This window comes from Bos grunniens, chromosome 28 (assembly GCF_055505025.1).
Source record: "Bos grunniens cultivar Pamir isolate PY7600 chromosome 28, Bosgru_T2T1.0, whole genome shotgun sequence".
In the NCBI taxonomy this organism is placed as follows: domain Eukaryota; kingdom Metazoa; phylum Chordata; class Mammalia; order Artiodactyla; family Bovidae; genus Bos; species Bos grunniens.
This window is the reverse complement of record NC_141192.1, coordinates 7,509,245-7,533,009: the sequence shown is the minus strand read 5'-3', so window position 1 is coordinate 7,533,009 and position 23,765 is coordinate 7,509,245. Positions and strand designations below refer to the sequence as shown.

Sequence of the window (23,765 nt, the reverse complement as noted above, 5' to 3'; positions counted from 1 at the left end):
AAAGGGACAGGTTCAATTTAGAGAGAACTCTGATGACTTTAGCAGCTCTGCTTCTAATCCCTCTGGCACTATGTCTACCCCTGCACTATCCAGATAGCAGACCAATAAACTAACAACGTTTTTTAAAACCAAGGGTACTGGTCAATATAACTGCAAAATACTCATGTAATCTTGGGTAAATCATAAACTCTTCCCAAGCCTAAATCTTCTAGTCTTTGGAGTGGATATGGCAGAGCATATATCAAAGCATTGGGATGACAATTACATGAGAAAATTATATAAAAAGCTTAAAAATTCAGTGTATAACATGCACATATTAATCATCATTGTTTTTATGAAAGAGGGGGATCATAGGAGGGACAAGTAGAGCTGTCCTTTGGAGTCCTTTGGTCCAGGAAAGATGCAGGCTCAGTTACTATGAAACCATCAAATGGGGTTTAAAGAGTCCCCCTCAAATTATACCATATTACTTTTCTATAGGACTCTCTAGTTCATGCTCATCTTTACCAATTTGCCAATATTTTCCAAAATCAGCCCACTCAGAAGGAAATTCATGTCGGCTAGAATGAGTCGCCCATTCACTGCATTTCAATATTCACAGTAAAAATCTTCTTGTCTATGCCTTCAAAGTGCCCTGTCCTTTTATAACAACTTTTACTCATTGTATTGAATCTAATGAAATCTGTTATGTCTGTAGATTGTGAAGTCTTCAAGGGCAGCCTATGTGTGTTCCTAGCACTGATTATCGGAGAAGGCAATGGCACCCCACTCTAGTACTCTTGCCTGGAAAATTCCATGGACAGAGGAGCCTGGTAGGCTGCAGTCCATGGGGTTGCTACAAGTTGGACACGACTGAGCGACCTCACTTTCACTTTTCACTTTCATGCATTGGAGAAGGAAATGGCAACCCACTCCAGTGTTCTTGGCTGGAGAATCCCTGGGGCGGGGGAGCCTGGTGGGCTGCCATCTACGGGGTCGCACAGAGTCGGACACGACTGAAGCGACTTAGCAGCATCACTGATTATATAACAAGCTGAGCAAGTGAAAGTCACTCAGTCGTGTCCAACTCTTTGTGACCCCATGGACTATAGAGTCCACGGAATTCTCCAGGCCAGAATACTGGAGTGGGTAGTCATTCTCTTCTCCAGGGGATCTTCCCAACCCAGGGATAGAACCCAGGTCTCCCACATTGCAGGCAGATCCTTTACCAGCTGAGCCACCATGGAAGCCCGTAGGTACTCAATAAATGTTAATTCAATAAATGGATGAATTCAGGTATATTATATATCTAACTCACGAAACACACATTAGTAAGTTTACAGGCAATAATCTGTGTTCCACACCATAGAATCTGAAATGAAATCTAACCAACTGGATCGATATTTGAAAGTGTGTTTGTGAACAGGTGGTGTCATGCCTGAGGATGACCTAGAGTCCCTTTATAAGAGCAGTGCTGTGCAGGATGAGGGCTTGTGGCAGGATGAGGGCTCTTCTTAATAGCACCTGAAAAACCACATTTCAGTACAAGACAATTGGCTGCTCAAGATGCTGCCACTCCATAGCCCCTGTTCCTTACTTTGTAGGTCTATCCTTAAGGCCTTTAAATTTTATTTCTGTAAAAACTGATAACTGAGTCAGAAAGCACTTCTGTGGCAACAAACTGTAAATTACATAGGCATAAGAGAGCATCATAAAGACTAGAACTCATATTTTTCACATTCCAATAAATGTAGCATCAATTAAAGGCTCAAAGCCAAAAGCTTAGCCAAGTTCCTATCCAGATGGAATTTATAATAAGGGTTATAAAGCCTGGTAGGGAGAAATTCTAGCCAAAGCAAGGACAAGCTATAAAAGGTCTACACCTCCCTAGTGTGACAGTAATAACAACACAAGCATGCTTATAATCTGCCAGAAATTTTGCTCTTTTATTCTTTTGCTCAGTAAACACTTATTGAGAACCTACTATGTGCTGAGGAATGCTTGGAGGTTGGGATTATGAATTGGCCCCCATGAAACCGAGGAGAAAGACATACACAAAACCACACACACACACACAAAAACACAGAATACAGTTACTAATGCAAAATGAGTCAAAGAGATGAGAATACCAGACCATCTTATCCACCTCCTGCAAAACCTGTATGCAGGTCAAGAAGCAATAGTCGGAACCAGACATGGAACAATAGACCGGTTCCAAATCAGGAAGGGGTACGTCAAGATTATATTGTCACCTTGCTTATTTAACTTATATGCAGAATACATCATGAAAAATGCTGGGCTGGATGAAGCATAGGCTGGAATCAAGATTGCTGGGAGAAATATCAATAACCTCAGATATGCAGATGACACCACCCTTATGGCAGAAAGCAAAGAGAAAGAGCCTCTTGATGAAAGTGAAAGAGGAGAGTGAAAAAGCTGGCTTAAAATTCAACATTCAAAAAACAAAGATCATGGCATCTGGTCCCATCACTTCATGGCAAATAGATGGGGAAACAATGGAAACAGTGACAGACTTTATTTTCCTGGACTCCAAAATCACTGCAGGCTGTGACTGCAGCCATGAAATTAAAAGACACTTGCTCCTTGGAAGAAAAGATATGACAAACCTGGACAGTGTATTAAAAAGCAGAGACATTACTTTGCTGACAAAGATCCATATAGTCAAAGCTATGGCTTTTCCAGAAGTCATGTATGGATGTAAGAGTTGGTACATAAAGAAGGCTGAGCACCGAAGAATTGATGATTCTGAGCTATGGTGTTGGAGAAGATTTGAGAGTTCCTTGGAGTGCAAGATCAAGTCAGTCAGTACAAAAGGAAATCAGTCCTGAATATTCATTGGAAGGACTGATGCTAAAGCTGAAGCTCCAATACTTTGGCCACCTGATGTGAAGAGCTGACTCATTAGAAAAGACCTCTATGCTGGAAAAGACTGATGGCAGGAGGAGAAGGGGATGAGAGGATGAGATGGTTGGATGGCATCACAGACTCAATGGACATGAGTATGAGCAAGCTCTGGGAGATGGTGTTGGACAGGGAAGTCTGGCGTGCTGCAGTGCATGGGTTCCCAAAGAGTTGGACATGACTGACTGAACAACAAGTCAGCATTCAGTTCAGTTCAGTTCAGTTCAATCGCTCAGTCATGTCCGACTCTTTGCGACCCCATGAATCACAGCACACCAGGCCTCCCTGTCCATCACCAACTCCCAGAGTTCACTCAGACTCACATCCATCGCGTCAGTGATACCATCCAGCCATCTCATCCTCTGTTGTCCCCTTCTCCTCCTGCCCCCAATCCCTCCCAGCATCAAAGTCTTTTCCAATGAGTCAACTCTTCACATGAGATGGCCAAAGTACTGGAGTTTCAGCTTTAGCATCATTCCTTCCAAAGAACACCCAGGGCTGATCTCCTTCAGAATGGACTGGTTGGATCTCCTTGCAGTCCAAGGGACTCTCAAGAGTCTTCTCCAACACCACAGTTCAAAAGCACCAATTCTTTGGTGCTCAGCTTTCTTCATAGTCCAACTCTCACATCTATACATGACTACTGGAAAAACCATAGCCTTGACTAGACAGACTTTTGTTGGCAAAGTAATGTCTCTGCTTTTGAACATGCTATCTAGGTTGGTCATAACTTTCCTTCCAAGGAGTAAGCGTCTTTTAATTTCATGGCTGCAGTCACCATCTGCAGTGATTTTGGAGCCCAGACAAATAAAGTCTGACACTGTTTCCACTGTTTCCCCATCTATAACCCATGAAGTGATGGGACTGGATGCCATGATCTTCATTTTCTGAATGTTGAGCTTTAAGCCAACTGTTTCACTTTCCACTTTCACTTTCATCAAGAGGCTTTTAAATATAATAAAATAAATTAAATATATTATTCAAACTACAAATCAATTTAGCTGTTTCTGTTTGTTTTACTTTTTTAATGTGTTACTAGAAAATTTTAAATCATTTATATGACACACATTCTATATGTATTGGACAGCACCTTTGTAGAGGTAAAACACATCCCTACATTTTCCTAAAATCTCAGGCTATTTTCCATCCTGGTTATGTGTCAGTTACAACAGAAGGTCTTCCTTCAGATCACCGAATCAGAGCGCACTGCATCTGAGAGCGTGGCAGAGTTTGCCAGTCAGTGGTCCCACCAGCTGTGGCCATATTGTCAGGGGAGGTTTTAGAAGTGGAGACCTTTGATACCCTTGCTCTGCGCGGCTCCCATCCTCACTGCCTCAGAACTCCTGCTCATCTGACTGGTGGTGGGACTCATATTTCAGTTCACCACCGAATTAGGAAATGAGTGGTTTTGCCCTCAGATAAGGAGGCTGAGTATTTGAGAAATGATTTTCCCCAAGGTCAAACAGAAGAGTCTAGACCCTTTGATTTTGAAGTTAAACAGACTGTTGCAACTGCTTACAGTTAAAGTCTGACAGTGGAAGACAGACCACAGCCTGTCACTTACTTTCCCTGAGACTTTTGACATATACCTACTGAGGACCAAGAATGAGCCAGATGACTGAGTTACAGATAATTCTGAGATGGATTTAATTATTGGAGGACTCAGACTCAATTTAAGAAACTAATATTTACCTCCAGGATTAAAATGAAAATTGAGTAACATCTCAGATGAAAAGTGCCTTGTTCTATATAGATATATATTACCAGGGCTATTTTCCTAAATGATACCCCATATGAAAAAATTTAATGCTATGTCTGACACATAGGAATTGCTCAGTAATGCCATCCTCCTTCTTCCTCACAATGAAGTGAGCTTTCCGATGGCCCTAGAATGTCTCCCAAAATATCCCCTTTGCTGCTGCTAAGTCACTTCAGTCGTGTCCAACTCTGTGCGACCCCATAGACGACAGCCCACCAGGCTTCCCCATCCCTGGGATTCTCCAGGCAAGAACACTGGAGTGGGTTGCCATTTCCTTCTCCAATGCATGAAAGTGAAAAGTGAAAGTGAAATCATTCAGTTGTGTCCAACTCTTAGCAACCCCATGGACTGCAGCCTACCAGGCTCCTCCGTCCATGGGATTTTCCAGGCAAGAGTACTGGAGTGGGGTGCCATTGCCTTCTCTGATCCCCTTTAGATGGGTAAAAATTATAATCTAGAAATATATGTGACACATACTCCTACCACATAGACTGTTACTAGTTACAGTTTTAAAATGTAATGGTTCCATGTTCTGGTGCTGCCAGTAACAACAGTCACCGAACAGCCTCATGTTCTGTCCAAGATGCGTGCGTGTGTGTGCATGTGCGTGTGCGTGTGCGTGTGTGTGTGTGTGCTGAGTCGCTTCAGTCGTGTCCAACTCTTTGTGACCCTACTGACTGTAGCCCTCTATCCGTGGGATTTTCCGGGCAAGAATCCTGGAGGCAGGTTGCCATTTCCTCCTCCAGGGACCGAACCCAGGTCTCTCGCATCGCTTGCATTGGCAGGCAGGTTCTTTATCACTAGTGCTACCTGGAAAGCCCTCTGCCTGAGATACAAGGGATGCAAATACTTCATTTATAGCAACCAACGCTTACAATATAATATGTGTCATCTTTCCAGGAAAACAATTAATTTCTTATGTGCGGGTGTCATATTTTCTTCTAGAAGCTATTATTATTCTCTGCATAAAGTAAAAACTTGGTAAATATTTTAAAATTTATTTTGACTGATAAGAATAATTCAGTATCAGCAATGCAATTTACACCAGTTTCCATGACATGAAAAACATCTTTTTCCTTAGTGATAACCCCAAGGACCTAAACTTCCAGGTGAAGCCATCCATGGCTTTGGCTACCATCTGCCTGGTAGGAAGACAAACCTTTGAAGAAGATAACTGAGGGTCTAGCTATGATCTACATAATTTTTCAGATGTTTGAGGCCAAGGGCTAGGAAGCTCTGGGTAGAAATTACTATCCAACTACTTTAAGCCAGTCTTCAAAGATGGCATGGCCTTAGAGAGCTCCCATATCGCCCCATCTTCCATGATTTTGTCACTTCTCCCTTGAGCCTCTGAGAGTGTCTTTCCTCTTCAGCTCTAAAATCCTATACACTTAGTACCCATGCCTGTTCTCATTTCAGTGCTTCTCTGTTGCTCTCTATACCCTTTCGATGTTGTGAAAAGTCTACAAAGAAAATCCTCTATACAGTAAGTGTTTTGAGATGGTATGCGTGATAAGGCAACACAAAGCCAGCAAAGAACCAAGAATCTAAAGAAATGCTGGGAGATGACTGGTGAACCAGATGCAACTGGCGAAGCCAGTTCTAGTGCAGGAAATAAAGACAGCAGGCCACTCTGCAAAGCCACTCCAGTCTCAAAGGTGGTATCCAGAGAAGGTAGGATTTAGCTAAACAAGATTATGAGGACAAATCTCAGGCCTTAGTGATAGGCTGCCACAGATGCATAGGATGTCCTACTGGGCAGAGAGCAACAGAGAACAAGAATGTAATCCTCATAGTGAGTATAACATGACAAATTTAGGACCTACCAGAACCTAAAAGCAAAAGAATCAGGGAGACACTTTGGTATCATTCTGGATACTTTCTGTAATCATCTCCTTGCACAGGGCTTCCAAGGCATATGCCCTTCTCACCAGAATGAAAACCAAGATTTAGGAAACAGAGAAGAGAAATATCTAAGTTAACCATAGCTTACTTCCTAGAAGAAACCAATATTAATATCATAAATGTTTAAGTCTCTCACCTCCCTGTATCTCTCTCTAGCTGATACTCTTCCATAAGTAGGTCTGTACATTGATTTTTCACATATATAATATGAACTGACCCATCATAAAGTGTTCCTTAAAGTATCACTTTAATGGAAGATCAATATTTCATTTCATATAGGCCTCAATTTATTTAAATCTTTATGATCATTATTTTATGATTATGAAAATATGTGATATAGTATTTATAATGCCTAACAATGCACATGATGTCTTTAGTCGCTTAGTCATGCCTCTGAGTCATGTCACTCTTTGTGACCCCATGGACTGTAGCCCGCCAGGCTCCTCTGTTCATGGGATTCTCCAGGCAAGAATACTGGAGTGGTTGCCATGCCCTCCTCCCCAGGATCTTCCTGACCCAGGAACTGAACCCAAATCTCCTGCATTAAAAGCGGATTCTTGACCATCTGAGCTGCCAGGGAAGCCCAACAATGCATATCTTTTGTCATAAATCTTTGTCTTAGTTACTGGGAACTTTCTTAGATTGTATTAACGAGCATAAACATTTTAAAGACACATACTATATATATATATACTATTAAATTCCTTTCAAGAGCCCTGTCCACTCTGCAACCCACTAAGAAAGCAAGAAATGCACATTTCAACTGAATCTCCTTGGATTGAAAATTATCAATTTTTAACTGACTACTAGTTAGGTATGCAAAATAATATGTGATTTGTGTTTAAAATGCTTTCTTTAATTACAAGCAAAAAGCAATTGTAAAACTTTGTATTAGGTATTTAAGTTTTAAAGATTATTTTAATTGCTTTGCAATTAATACTGTGCTATAAGAATTTTTCTAATTCCTAACACTCTCCTAGAAGATTATTTTTAAGATGATGGAAAATTTCACCATAAGCATGAGGTGATTTATCAAATCTCTTCCATACGGTCTTTTTATGACATCCTTTTATCGCAATATAATTAATAAATATTTTGATGTCAGAGATGGCTTTTTGAAATGACTAGTTGCTCACTAAAGTGATTTACAAATGGAGAATTGAACCAAGTCTATAAAATGACAAGTCATATTCTTTGCCCATTTTACTGCTACATCGGAAGGTCTCTTCTACTCGTAATGCATTGATTACCCCTGTATACATTAAGAATGCCAACTCTTATTTTTTTCAATATTCTTCATGTTTTTTTTTCTTTCAACATTTTGGATAAAATGCTGCTATTTAAATCTTTAATATAATCAAAGCCATTATCTATCGCCTTGGCACTTGCTCCCACTGATTCCATGTGTGGGAGAAAGTCTTTGTCCTCTAAAGTCCATAAAATTATAACAAAATCTTTCCTTTTAAAAATAGCTTTCTTTTTTTATATACTTAGTTCAATTACTCCATTTGTAAATCACTTTAGTGAGCAATTAGTCATTTCAAAAAGCCATTTCTGACATCAAAATATGTATTAATTATACTGGGATAAAAGGATGTCATAAAATGACCATATGGAAGAGATTTGATAAATCACCTCATGCTTATGGTGAAATTTTTCATCATCTTAAAAATATTCTTCTAGGAGAGTATTAGGAATTAGAAAAATTCTTATAGCACAGTATTAATTGCAAAGCAATTAAAATAATCTTTATAGGTTAATCCCTATTTCATTTATACAACTACATTTAAAGTTCCAACTATGTAAGCAGCTATAAATATGAAAATGAATATAGGGTAGATTTCAAAACACTAAAAAATGTTTGTTTCTAGGCTGTGAGATTACTATTGATTTTTATTTTATATTCTTTAATATTTTCTAAATTTTCTACAGTTCATGATTATGTCTTTTAAAATAAAAAGTAAATTTTACTAAAGGATAGTTTGTACTGAAAAATAAAGTATTGTTTTTTCATTAACGCTTTAATAAATATAAACTTTTTGATAGCCAGTTCCATTTTTCAAAGCATTTTATAGTTCTTTCCCTTTCTTACTTCTTTCAGGGGTAAAAGGAAACAGATGGAAATCAGTTCTCTTGAAGTCTGCTTAATGATCTGAAGTCACTGGCTAGCTCCTCACAAACTAGCCCCCATTTAGGTTGTATTGTTTGGTTTCCCATAAATATGTTGTGCCTTTGCTCCCAGTCGATGTTCTGACATGTGATGCTCTCTTGCCTTTCAGTGCATCTCCGCTGCTGCCCTTTTGCTACGAGCTTCTTGCTGCTTACAATTTTCTCTCTCCTAGATCTTCTTCTGACTGCCCTGCTCACTTCCCCTCCACCTGCTCTCTCCTGGTTACTAGAACCTTCAGTGTCATGGTCTGTTTCCCCTCCTGAATCATGAGCTTTCTGTGAGTAGTATCATGATTTATTTATTCTTTGAATAGCACAAGTCCTACTCATTTGTAAGACACAATTAAATGAATCTATAACACTGTCACTTGGCTGTATTATGTGGACATTTCAATAAATTCTAGAAACAAAAATCAATACACTTTCCAAATTAAAAACATCATAATCTTTATCTTTTTAGACATTAAACAGTTACCGTAGAATTGCATCAATTCTACTCTTAAGTATCCACCAAAGAGAAACGAAATATGTCCACACAAAAACCTGTAATGAACGTGCATAGCAGCATTATTCACAATAGGCAAATAAGTGGGAACAACACAAATATCCATGAGTTTCATAATGAATAAACAGATATGGCATATTTACACAGTGGAATATTATCTGGCAATAAGGAATGAAGTACTGATACATGTGATGACATAGGTCAGTACAGTTCAGTCACTCAGTCATGTCTGACTCTTTGCAACCCCATGAACTGCAGCATGCCAGGCCTCCCTGTCCATCACCAACTCCCAGAATCCACCCAAACTCATGTCCATCAAGTCAAGGAAGCCATCCAACCATCTCATCATCTGTCGTCCCCTTCTCCTCCCACCTTCAATCTTTCCCGGCATCAGGGTCTTTTCCAATGAGTCAGCTCTTCACATCAGGTGGCCAAAGTATTGGAATTTCAGCTTCAACATCAGTCCTTCCAATGAATATTCAGGACTGTTTTCTTTAGGATGGACTGGCTGGACCTCCTTGCAGTCCAAGGGACTCTCAAGAGTCTTCTCCAACACCACAGTTCAAAAGCATCACTTCTTTAGCGCTCAGCTTTATTTATAGTCCAGCTCTCACATCCATACATGACTACTGGACAAACCATAGCCTTGACTAGACAGACCTTTGTTGACAAAGTAATGTCTCTTCTTTTTAATATGCTGTCTAGGTTGGTGATAACTTTTCTTCCAAGGAGTATGCATCTTCTAATTTCATGGCTGCAGTCACCATTTGCAGTGATTTTGGAGCCCCTCAAAATAAAGTTAGCCACTGTTTCCACTGTTGCTCATCTATTTGCCATGAAGTGATGGGACCAGATGCCATGATCTTCGTTTTCTGAATGTTGAGTTTTAAGCCAACTTTTCACTCTCCTCCTTCACTTTGATCAAGAGGCACTTTAGTTCTTCTTTTCTTTCTGCCATAAGGGTGGTGTCATCTGCATATCTGAGGTTATTGATATTTCTCCCGGAAATCTTGATTCCAGTTTGTGCTTCTTCCAGCCCAGGATTTCTCATGATGTACTCTGCATATAAGTTAAATAAGCAGAGTGACAATACACAGCCTTGATGTGTTCCTTTCCTGATTTGGAACCAGTCTGTTGCTCCATGTCCAGTTCTAACTGTTCCTTCCTGACCTGCATACAGATTTCTCAAGAGGCAGGTCAGGTGGTCTGGTGTTCCCATCTCTTTCAGAATTTTCCACTGTTTGTTGTGATCCACACAGTCAAGCTTTGGTGCAGTCAATAAAGCAGAAATGGATGCTTTTCTGGAACTCTCTTGCTTTTTTGATGATCCAGCAGATGTTGGCAATTTGATCTCTGGTTCCTCTGCCTTTTCTAAAACCAGCTTGAAAATCTGGAAGTTCACAATTCACAGACTGTTGAAGCCTGGCTTGGAGGATTTTGAGCATTATTTTGCTAGTGTGTGAGATTAGTGCCATTGTGTACTAGTTTGAACATTCTTTGGCATTGCCTTTCTTTGGGATTGGAATTAAAACTGACCTTTTCCAGTCCTATGGCTGCTGCTGAGTTTTCCAAATTTGCTGACATATTGAGTGCAGCACTTTCACAGCATCATCTTCTGGATTTGAAATAGCTCAACTGGAATCCCATCACCTCCACTAGCTTTGTTCATAGTGCTTAGATGCTTATAGTTCATAGATGCTTTCTAAGGACCAGTTGACGTCACATTCCAGGATGTCTGGCTCTAGGTGAGTTTTCATACCATCGTGATTACCTGGGTTGTGAAGATCATTTTTGTACAGTTCTTCTGTGTATTCTTGCCACCTCTTCTTAATATCTTCTGCCTCTGTTAGGTCCATACCGTTTCTGTCCTTTATCGAGCCCATCTTTATTGTGATGACATATGTGAACCTCAAAAACCACTGTGTTAAGTCAAAGAAGCCAATCACAGAAGACTATGTTACATGACACCATTGAAAGGGAAGGTCCAAAATAAGCGAACCCGTATAGCGGTTTCTTAGGACTAGAGATGGGCCAGGCGTCTGAGTATTTATGGTAGGAGAAATAACTGCTAATGGGCACGATATTCCTATCTGAGGTGATGAAAATGTTCTGAAATTACGGTGATAGAATTATGGTTAAAGACTCTGATCTTAGATGTATACGTCTGTAGACATACTAAAAACCACTGAATTGAATACCTTAAATGGGTAAATTTTATGATATGTAAATTATTTCTCTAAATTCCTCAGCTTATGCCTGGGTTGCAGCACATCTTCAAATGCTTGGCCAGATGCTTGCCATTATCCCCCACTGAGGGAGGAAGTTAAGAATATGATTAGGAATTGACTTAAGAAAAATAAGAACTAAGGACACCTACTGTGATTGCTATTTGGTAATATTTTTAAAGTATTTTTACATTTCAAGGCATCAAATTTGCCACATCAAATTCTTTTGGGGTCAAAACAATCTTATCAATTCAGCTATATCAAAAAGTGCTACTTTTCCATTTGGTGTCTGCCCAGGGCTTAATGGTCAGTAGTTTGTTTCTCTGATCTTTCATAGACTCCATTATGTTACAGTCTTAATAGATTCTATGTATGTTTCTCCTGAAAGGCTAGACTAGCTAAATTATGAGCCCATAGACCATAATGGATTTATCATAGAACTCTGTAACCAAAAACCTGCTTGGAAAAAGTACAGTTACTTTTCATTCTCCTGAATGAAATAAAAGAGATGGAAAAGCATAAAAAAATAAAAGATGACTTCACTGCTGACTTCAAAATTGTGTGTTTTTCCACCTCAAGCCCCAGGAAGATGTTAAGCAATTAATTCCATGTCTTTCAAAAACCATCTGGAGACATGGTGTTCGTGACTGTGTGTGTGTGTGCACATGTACATGTGTGTGTGTTGTGTGTGTATGTATATACAATGAAATACTGGGTGTTCATGCTCAGTTACACAGTCATGTCTGACTCTGTGACTCCATGGACTGTAGCCCACCAGGTTCCTCTGTCCATGGCATTATCCAGGCAAGCACACTGGAGTGGGTTGCAATTTCCTCCTCTAGAGGATCTTCCCACCCCAGGAACTGAACCCACACTTCCTGCATCCCTTGGGTTGGCAGGTGGATTCTTTATCACTAATCCACCTGGGAAGCCCAAAATGGAATACTACTCAGTCATAAAAAAAGAATGAAATTTTGTCATTTGCAATAACATAGATGGACTTGGAGGGTAAACAAAATAAGTCAGAAAAAGACAAATACTGTATGCTGCCACTTATATGTGGAATCTAAAAAGTAAAATTAGGGACTATAATAAGAAAGAAACAGACTCGCAAATATACAGAACAAACTAGTAGTTACCAGCAGGAAAATGGAAGTGGGGAAGGGCAAGATAAGAGTAAGTGATTAAGAGGTACAATGTATTATGTACAAAATAAATAAACTATAAGGACATACTTTACAGCACAGGGAATAGAGTCAATATTTTATAATAACTATAAATGGAATATAACCTTCAAAAATTGTGAATTGCTATGTTGTACACCTAAAGCCTATATAATATTATACACCTACTATACCTCAATAAACGAAATTTTTTTAATGCCTCTAAGGCAAAGAAAGCCACACTAAAGAAGTACCTGTAAAATAAAGCAAGAGAAACTAAGAGCAGATTATCAGTGGACCTGCTTCACAGTACAATAAAAATGCAGTGGAATGAATAATGTAAGAGTTTTAAGTCATGTGAATGGAAGGAAACCAAATGTCCTAGATGTTTTCATTTTACCTGAATAAAACTAGGAGGTAACTACATTGATCTTAAAGATCTTTCTTCTCAGCTTTTATAAACCTGAAAATTATGAGCAGGACTTCTTGATTCTATGGTCCGCTATAGGCCCAGCACTATGCCTCCACCTGAGACGTTTCCACCCCCTGCCAGAGAGGTGATTAATGAAAATGAAAGAAATCATCAGGAGACAATGGTGCCTATGAGGTCCACATATTTACTCGCTCTGAATTAAAATGCTCAAACAGCAAATCCACTCTCATCCCCTTTATTTATGGTTCCCTCTGCCTTGAAGCAAGCAGAGTGTGTGCCATGATAAATTGGCTCAAATCCTGTCTCATTTCCAGGAAGGCCCTGTAAATTTCTGAGCTGTGCTTTGCAACCCTTCATTCTGATTTGTAACGTTCAACAACACACAAAGGTTCTGCAGGCCCATTTCCCCAGCTGAGCAGTGGCCAAGGGATCCTGGCCTTCATCCTCCCAGTGTCAACAGATCAGTACTAAACCAGGGCATCCAACCCTCCTCGGGGAAGATGATGGGCTTGTCTTCCCAGTCAAGACCTTCGTCTAAAATGTGGCAGATGCTGAGTGGGGCATGACCTTGTCGAGATGTGGTTGATGTCAGAGTAGATAAATGTTAGGAAGGGTGGAAGTCCTAAATAGAATCTTCACTGCACTTAAGGGAAAAAGAAACCATAATATCAATCCTCTGGGAAAATGTAAAACATACCCACTCTGTGCCAACACTCCTGTAGAAGCTGAGGAAATAAAAGCAAACAGAATAGATAGAGTCTTTGACCTCTTGGAGCTTAGATTCCGCTGCCTTGCTTTATTCGATGAATGAATGAAAAACAGAATGAATGATCAAATATAATTCTAGCCCAAGAGGAGGCTAGTAATGCCACTGCTGTCTAAACGCCACCAGCTCCTCCCAAGCTGGGCTATACAACACTCACAGTGCAATGTGGACAGTTAGTGAAAGCAAAGTAAATGGTTAAATGAGGTTTTGCCGTTATATCTTGGTACCTTTTACATGAAATAGTTGGCCCCCAAATTCTGATTTTCTTTGCCAACTTCAAGCCTTGTATTTTAACCAGTATGGTTTTTTTTAAGTCTCTAAAAATCCTATTTACGGAGCTTCAATGTTCATACATAATTTTTTAGCATGATTGTCTCCTTCCTTTTTTTGTGGCCTATAAGAATTGAGTATAGATCAAGTCTAGTTCAGGGCAGCAGAGAAATTCACTCACTGCCTAGCCAAGCATTCAACTAACTCTCTTGTCAAACACAGAAGGAAGTGAAGTCAGACTCCTATTAAATGAATGTCTGCTTCCATGGAATATAGAGACAAAATTATGTGGGCAATTGAGAACTTGTGTTTTCCCCATTCTCCAGACACAGACACGCTGTGATCCAGGTGTTTACATATAAAAACTGGTCGATAAAGATGAGGCACTACTAAAGTCTGGGGTGAAGGAAGGCAGAGAAACTTGCACCCAAGAAGTAACTGTCTCGCAGTATTGGCTGGGAGTGGGGGTCCTGTTATCAGCCTCACCAGGAGCCTAACACCTGCGGGGCCTGGAAGGCCGAGCTTATCCAATTCATGCCACAAAGTGGGTGCCAGAACTCTAAGAAAAAAGCAGATACTCAGCCATAAAAAGGAATGAATTTGAGTCGGATCTAGTGAGGTAGATGAACACAGAACTTGTTATACAGAGTGAAGTGAGTCTGAATAACAGATATTATATACTAACACATATATATGGAATCTAGAAAATGGTACTGATGAACCAATTTGCAGGTCAGAAATAGAAACACAGATGTGAAAAAACAGACTTGTCCACACAGAGGGGGAAGGAGAGGGTGGGACAAATTAAGAGAGATGCACTGACGTAGGTACGCTACCGTGTGTAAAACAGACCGCTGGAGGGAAGTGGCCGTGTAACAGGGAGCTCAGCGGCGCTCTGCGATGACTCAGAGGGCCGGGAGGGAGGCTTAGGAGGGAGGGGATGTATGTATACACAGCTGATTCACATTATTGTATAGCAGAAACCAATGCAACGTTGTAAAGCAATTATGTTCTAATTTTTTAAAAAATGAAATGAAAATTCACTGCAAGAAAAAAGAAAACAGGAACCAAAAAAAAAGAAAGAAAAACCACTCCAAAAGCAAGGCATGAATATGAAACACAGACATAGGCCAAGGTATCTTAAGACTCTAAGGCCGAGGTAGTTAACAAAGAAGAAGGGAAGATGCCCAGCGCTCTGAGCGCTGCACTAGAGGCTGAGCACTTTCACATACCACACTTTATTTGGTGGTAATAGCAATCTTTGCAACGTTTATATTATTTAAACTCACATTGAGAAGAAACAACAAATCCCCAAGGATCTGAGAAGTGAAAGGACATACATAAATTCACCCAGAGGACAACCAGGATTCCAACTCCTAACATCAAGAGATCCAGCCTCCAGCTGAATTACGTTTCTCATCAGAGCAGAAGAAAACACTGCTACTTTACCCAAGGAACATACATTTCATTTGTATGGAATAAAATGCTCTTTTTTTCCCCCAATCTGATAGGACATTAAATGATTTGACCCATTTTAGAAGAGCTTAAGGAACAAGGGACATAAATTACTATTTAATGTTCATAATTATATGCCCTGTGACAGAAACACAATTGAACCATAATTGAAACATTGTAAGTAAATATTAAGTGATTTTTTGAGTTTTATCTCCTTGCACTGGCCAACAGTCTGGGCTAACACTGATTTGCCAGTATTAATGTATTAGCAAATAAAATGGGAAATTTTGTCCCTCCTGAATTATCAACAGCTCTCCGCCTACTTAGCAGCAATAGCTTTTATGAGGATATAACATGAAGATCTTGCCTGAAACACACATTTTTTGTATCATAATACATTAGAATTGGAAGAAACATTGGAACTCTTCCATTTCCAGGAAGACAGACATATCTCATCTCAACTTTCTCTGATGAAGACTGGTCTTGGGAAGCACAGCATTGAGCAGCATTATAAAGACAGCTTCTGGCTCCAGAGGTTTAAGGTGCCTTAGAAGACAGTTACAAGCGAGGAGCAGAAAATCTTTAACTGGACTGATATTTAAAGCCAGAGAAAATTCCTCATGATAAAATGTTAAAAAATATTTCTTATACAATACCTACTTTAACATTCCTAAGCTCTTAACAATTTTGGTATTACTGTTATTGCCCTTTTATTTTAAAAATTGTTGAGAAAACTAAAGCTGAGGGAAGTTAAAATTGTGCCTAAATCATTTTCTTATTGTAAACAAGTTTTTGTTTATTGCCAAGTCAAGTATAACTTCAAAATCATGCTTCTTCCTGGAAATGACTTATTGCTCACTAGAGGTATTTTGTTTGAGCTTTGAGTGTGAGTGGGAATGTGTGGTGTGTGTGTGTGTGTGTGTGTACATACATGTGTGAGAGTGCTTTTTTCCTGATGTGTCTCATTTATAAATGCTACCTGCACAGTGATGCGCTGGGTTCACCAATCTCTCAGCTAAACTCTATACCAATCCTGTTTGGTAGACTCCCATCAAATAGATCTCTGAAGTTCCCTTAGCCACATCTGAGAACTCTCATTGAAATGATAAGTGTATATATACAAAGTATTAATGCCATTGCTTTACAGCTGTTGAATATGTTCTTTGAGCCTACAAGTGTAGATGTATAATTTTATTTTGGATCTGACTCCTTTTTTCTTCTACTTTATGAGTCCATTCAGTCATTCATATATGTATTTCATATATACATATGAACACATAGATACTTACATACATATATATATACATATACACACATACACACACATATATAAGGCACCACTATATGCCATACACTGTTCTAGGCATGTGAAATACACTAGTGAACAAAACAGACATAAAGCCCTGCCCTTATAGAATTTACTTTTCTATATAGAACTCAGAGAATAAATAATAATAATAAATCATATAATATGTTAAAAGTTGAAAAGTTGTATGAAAAATAGAACACCATAGGGAGGACTGAGAGATGTACATGGGGATGTAAGCTTTATTTTCAATTAACATGGTCACAGCAGGCATCTTTGGGAAGATAAAATCTGAGCAAATACTAGAAGAAAATGAGAGAACTAATCATTTAGATACTGAGGAAGAGAGTTTCAGGAAGAGGGAACAGTAAGTGCAAAGATCCTAAGGCCTGAACATGCCTGACATATTTAAGGCACAGCAAGAAATAAATTCATGCGGCTGTAAGATATTCAATAGCAGGGAAAAGTAGAATAAAGTCAGAGGAGGATGAGGGCTGCAAATGGTTCAGGATTACCATAAGGACTTTGCCATGTATTCTGAACAAGACAGGAAAATATTGAAAGAATTTGAGTGGGAGTATGACTTTATTTGACTTTCTTTTCACAAGGATCACTCCAGCTGCTGTGTAAAGAGTAGACCACGCAGTCATAATGTTGGAAGCACGAAGCCAGAGTGAATATGACTGCAGAAATTCAGGCTACGGATGAGGTTCACCTGGGTGGGGATGATTGCAGGAAAGGTGGTCTGATGTTGTCACATGCTGAATACATTCTGAATGTAAATTCAGAAAGATTTCCTGACACTTTGGATGTAGAGTATAAAAGAAAGATCGCAGTCAAGGAAGATTTCCAGGTGTGGGCTTGAGTGACTTGTAGGAAATTGTTGTCAATTAATGAGATGGGGAAGTCTTCAGGCAAAGTAAGTTTGAAAAAGGAGGGTTGGATTCAAAGGTTCTTCTTCAGTTCACTCACTCAGTCCTGTCCAACTCTTTGTGATCCCATGGACTGCAGCATGCCAGGCTTCCCTGTCCATCACCAACTCCCAGAGCTGACTCAAACTCATGTCCATCTCGTTGGTGATACCATCCAACTATCTTATCCTCTGTCATACCCTTCTCCTGCCTTCAATCTTTCCCAGCATCAGGGTCTTTTCAAATGAGTCACTTCTTTGCATCAGGTACCAAAGTACTAGAGCTTCAATTTCAGCATCATTCCTTCCATTGAATATTCAGGTGTGGTTTCCTTTAGGAATGACTGATTTGATTGCCTTTTTGTTTAAGGGACCCTCAAGAGTCTTCTCCAACACCACAGTTCAAAAGCATCAATTCTTCAGGGCTCAGCTTTCTTTATAGTCCAACTCTCACATCCATACATGACTACTGGAAAAACCATAACTTTGACTAGACAGTCCTTTGTCAGTAATGTCTCTGCTTTTTAATATGCTATCTAGATTGGTCATAGCTTTTCTTCTAAGGAGCAAGGGTCTTTTAATTTCATGGCTGCAGTCACCATCTGCAGTGATTTTGGAGCCCAATAAAATAAGGTGCTTCTTAGGCATGCTGAATTTGAGATGTCGATTAGATTTCCAATTGGAAAGTTCAGGTTCTGATTTCAAGGGAAAGTCTAGATGAGGGGAAGGATGAAGCTATAGATCTGGAATTTAACAGCATACAAATGTTATATAAACTCTGAATTAATGAAATAGTCGTAGAGAGATGTCCATTACAAAGAAGTGGATTAATCCTTGGGAAACTTGAACATCTGGAATTTGTGTAAAGGAGGAAGGATGTGAGCAAGGGAGACAGAAAAACAACAAAACAGGAGGCTGTATCACAGAAGTCAAACAGGATACTACCTGTATTTTGTATTTTAATGAGAAATTTGAGGAGGTAGACATTGGATTTAGCAACACTAGTTTCATTGGTCATGTTGTAGACAACAGATTCAGTGAAGTTGAATAAATATGAGACAAATAGGAGTAGGAGGAAGAGAGAAAGGGAGATGAGGAATGAGCACCTTAAATGGATGACCGTTTGCAGATACAGGTAGGCTAAAGTTGAAGATTAAGTATGAAATTTACTTGAAGTTAACTGTGTTCTCTACCTGAATTCAAATCATGGCTCTATTACTCATGTATTAACTTTGGAACCTTGGAAACATTAATTCACTTAGTCAAGCCTGTTTTCTCATCTGGAAAATACAGCTATTATTAGTACCTACTTCACTGATATCCTGGGAAAACTAATTGAAGTAATATACGTGAACCCCTTCCCTGGTGGCTCAGATGGCAAGGAGTCTCCCTGCAATGCAGGAGGTAAGGGTTCAATCCCTAGGTCAGGAAGATCCCCTGGAGAAGGGAATGGCTACTCACTCCAGTATTCTTGCCTGAGGATTCAACTGACAGAGTCTGGCAGGCTACAGTCCATGGGGTCACAAAGAGCTGGACACAATTGAAGTGTTTGAGTATGTAATCTTTAACATGAATAGTTTTTGAAACATTCTAATGTAAAGAGAAACACAGAAGTGGAAGTTGTGGGAAATAAGGTTACACAGTTTTAAATATAATCCTGGTTCTTCCTGCTACAAATATACAAACACAAAATAGTGTGCAAACACCTTGCAAGTATTATTTGAGATAGGAATAAAAATACCCATGGTGCACATATTCAGTAAACTGTTTGAACTGATTTCCATTTTAAGACTTGAATAGAACAGTCATTTTGATGTCCCTGGAAACATTGTTAAACACAATTCACCTGTATAACCATTCAGATCAAAGAACATAGTTCTTTGGAGAGTGCTTTTAAAAGCACAGGGCTTAGAACTCTATCTATACGCTACTAAACTGTCAAATGACTCATACTGTCATTGAACCATCACTTCTTAAAATAAGTATATGTCGTGGTTGCCTGGAAACCATTTACCTGCACCTACCTTTGAATTCATATTTCTGATCCAGAGTTCTGTGTGAGGGTTAAATATCAATTATTTCCATGGGATGAGGGAATCTGAAATATCAGTAAGAAGACCAAAGAACACTACCACAGAGCTGTTCCCCAGACCCAAGCAATACAGAAGACTCCTTAAGGTTAATTTTAAAAATTAAGCTAAAAAATCTATTTTGCTTTATTTGAAAGCCAGATTTCACTACATTTTATTTCCTGTCCCAGCCCACAGCATTCTGCCATTTGCAACAACAAAGATGAACCTGGAGGACCTCAAGCTAACTGAAATGAACCAGACACAGAAAGAAAGAAAAATACTACATGATCTCACTTGTAGGTAGAATGGAAAAAGTCAAATTCACAGAAGCAGAGAGAGAAGTACTGGTGATTACCAGGGGTGGGGAGGTAGGGAAATGGGAAGATGTTGGTCAATGACTACAAAGTTACAGTTATGTAGGAAGAAGAAGTTCTAAGATTTAATTACAGCTTAAAGTCTGTCTGTGTTATGGTCTTTACAGACCGGGACCTGGGGACTGGAGTTGATGAAAAGAGAGATGCAGGGGACCCAAGCCTCGGGAGAAAGAAGGGTGCTTTATTTGCAGAAATGCATGTTTATATATCTTTATACAGGCAGCTTTAGGCAGTAAAAAAAATAAAAATTAAAAATTGAGCAAAAACAAAGCCAGAAATCATTCAAAGGGCCAGAAAGCATTCCATATCCTGAGTAAGAGGGCTATAACTGAATAGATTATTTTTAAGTAAAAGGTCACTGAAGGGAGTCACTGAAAGGAATCCAAGCAGGCGCCCCCTCTCATGATCTCAGTCCTGAGAGCTGCGTGCAGCTCTGCTCGCTCGTGTTTTCCAGGAACTGATAAGGAATAGAGAGTCCTGGAGAAACAGCACACAAAAGAAGAACATATTGGATCCCTTAAAGTTGAATGTCCCCTGACATGTCTGGAACACAGCAGTAAAGTGTAGAGAAAGGAAGGTGTCAAAACACAAAGATCAGTAAATTTACTTCCAAAAACTTTGGAAATTCTGCATGGACAATTGGTATCCATTGGTTTTAAAATTATAAACCAAGTCCATAAAAGGAAATCTGATTATAATCATACAATCATCCCCTTACTTATCTGAGATTTCACTTTCTAGTTTCAGTTACCCAGAGTCAACTGTGGTCAAAAATATTAAATGGAAAATTTCACAAATAATTCATAAGTTTTAAATTGCACATTCTGTATATGACATCTCTTTCCAGTCCAGTCTGTCCTGCAGGGACAGGAATCAGTCCTCTGTGCAGTGTATTTTACCCACTAGTCACTTTAGCAGCTGTCATGGTTATTAGAGCAACTGTGGTGTTTATTGCCACAGTGCTTGTGTTCAAGTCACCCTGATTTTTCTAACAACCACCCCAAAGCACAAGAGTCATGATGCTGAGAATTCGGATATGCCAAAGAGAAGCCATGAGTACGACCTTCAAGTGCAAAGGTGAAAGTCCTCAACTTAATAACAAAAGGAAAAAATGGCATGCTGAAGTTGCTAAGATCTATGGTAAGAAAAAATCTTCCATCTGTGAAATTGTGAAGAAGGAAAAAGAAATCCATGCTTATTTTGCTGTCGCACCTCAAATTGCAAAAGTTACAGCCGCTGTGCATGATAAGTGCTTAGTTAGGATGAAAAAGGCAAGAAAGTGATACATAAGATATTTCAAGAGAGAGAAAGCACATACTCACATGAATTTTATTATAGTGTATTTTTATGTGTTCTATTTTATTATTAGCTATTGTTGTTAATCTCTTACTGTGGCCTAATATATAAATTAAACTTTACCATAGATATGTATATAGAAGAAAATATAGTATACATAGTATTGATACTATCTGGAGTTTTAAGCATCCACTGGGGATCTTGAAAGTTATCCCCCCAAGGATAAAGGATACTGCAAATACTATGCTATTTGAACACACTTGTTAAAATAGTCTAGGGGAGAAATATTTTACCAGAAGCCTTAGGTCAGTGAAGAAGGACTTATCATAAATATAAATCACTTTTAAAATACTAATTTGTATTCCTTCCAAATTTCTCAATGTGCAATACCTATACAAATGGTTGTTCAGTCATGTGGTTAGTCACTGTGAGTTAAAATTCCAAAATACTAAATTGCCATTTTTTCCAGGAGATAGACACAAGCATTTTAAATACATATTTGCTTTAACCTCTATAATTATTTAATTAGTAATTAGGTAATCACTAATGGAAAATTATATAAAACCCAGATATTTTCTCAGGTCCATTTGTCCTCAAATATATTATATGACTACTTCCTCTTCCCATTTGCAAAAAAGTCTAAGCAATCTAACATAACACCCATGCCCTCTTCAGACTGATCTTAGCCAACCTTTCTTTGTTTATAAAGTATAATTTTATTTATATAAAATTCTAGAAAGTGTGAACTAATCTACAGTAACAAAGTAGACCAATGATTGGTGATTAAATAGGAGGAGAGAAACAGAATGAAGAGATTATAAAAAGTCATGAGGAAAATTTGGGGATCCAGCTAACTTTTCTTGCCTCATCACTTTCCCCTCCCTCTCTCCCTTCCCTTTCTACTTTTTGCTTCAGCAACACCCCACCCTGAGATTTCTGACTCTCCTCCATTCCCATGGATCCCAGGCCATCTCCTGTGCCGCTTCTCTGCCTGCAGACACGTTATCACTCTAAAGCCTGAGTTCTTCATCTTACCAGTTCAGGGGTGTCTTCTCACATGCCTGTAACCCTATACACACAAAAAAGTATTCTTCTTTTTAGGGGTTCTCAGTGTTCTCTTTTTACCACATTGGACCTACTTCTTCCATACAAGGGGCTTCCCAGGTAGCTTGGGGCAAAGAATCCACCTGCCAATCCAGAAGACAGGGATTCAGCCCCTAGGTCATTAAGAGCCCCTGGAGAAGGAAATAACAACCCACACCAGTATTCTTGCCCGGGAAATCCCAAGGACAGAGGAGCCTGGTGGGGTAGTTTCCAGGGTTGCAAAAGAGTCAGACACAACTAAGTGACTAAACAATAACCTCCTTATAGTATTTTGTAAGGATCTCCCTTACAAAGTTATGACCAATCTAGACAGCATATTAAAAAGCAGAGACATTACTTTTCCAACAAAGGTCCGTCTAGTCAAGGCTATGGTTTTCCCAGTGGTCAGGTATGGATGTGAGAGTTGGACTGTGAAGAAAGCTGAGCGCCAAAGAATTGATGCATTTGAACTGTGGTGTTGGAGGAGACTCATGAGAGTCCCTTGAACTGCAAGGAGATCTAAGCAGTCCATTCTAGAGGACATCAGTCCTGGGTGTTCATTGGAAGGACTGATGCTAAAGCTGAAACTCCAATACTTTGGCCACCTCATCCGAAGAGTTGACTCATTGGAAAAGACTAATGCTGGGAGGGATTGGGGGCAGGAGGAGAAAGGGATGACAGAGGATGAGATGGCTGGATAGCATCACCAACTCAATGGACATGAGTTTAAGTGAACTCCAGAAGTTGGTGATGGACAGGGCAGCCTGGCATGCTGCGATTCACGGGGTCACAAAGAGTCAGTCAGACATGACTGAGCAACTGAACTGAACTGAAGGATCTCCCAAAAATGCTATTGAATTAATTACTATTATTTGCCAAATTGGAGACCTAAACAGAACTTTGTACTAAACTCCAAAGAGTAAAAACAAACAAACAAAACCAAAAATTTGATGAAGAAAATTGAATTTTGCCTGCTTGGACTGAAAGATTTGTCTTTCTGGATAGGCCAGAAAAAAATAAAAGATATTTTGTTTCATTTCCATTCTAAATTTAAAAACAGATGTTGCTAAGGATACAAAAATGAAGGAACCCATGATTGCTGAAAGGATCTTGAGTGTTATGTCCATAGTATCTTGAAAATCTAACAACTGGATTATATAGATGGTTCAATAC

At 39.2% G+C, this 23,765-nt stretch overlaps 1 long non-coding RNA gene across 6 annotated transcripts in view; it reads right to left on the bottom strand.

The window, feature by feature from the left end:
- LOC147342807 (uncharacterized) overlaps window positions 1-15,011 on the bottom strand; it is a 545,729-nt gene extending 530,718 nt beyond the window's left edge. For 2 of the 6 annotated variants that reach the window (XR_015157194.1, XR_015157195.1), the window contains exon 1: window positions 14,933-15,011. This is a non-coding gene — a long non-coding RNA (uncharacterized LOC147342807). The remainder of the gene's footprint in view (window positions 1-14,932) is intronic. The other 4 variants (XR_015157196.1, XR_015157183.1, XR_015157181.1 and 1 more) reach the window with 3 other exon arrangements.
- Between the last annotated feature and the right edge of the window lie 8,754 nt (window positions 15,012-23,765).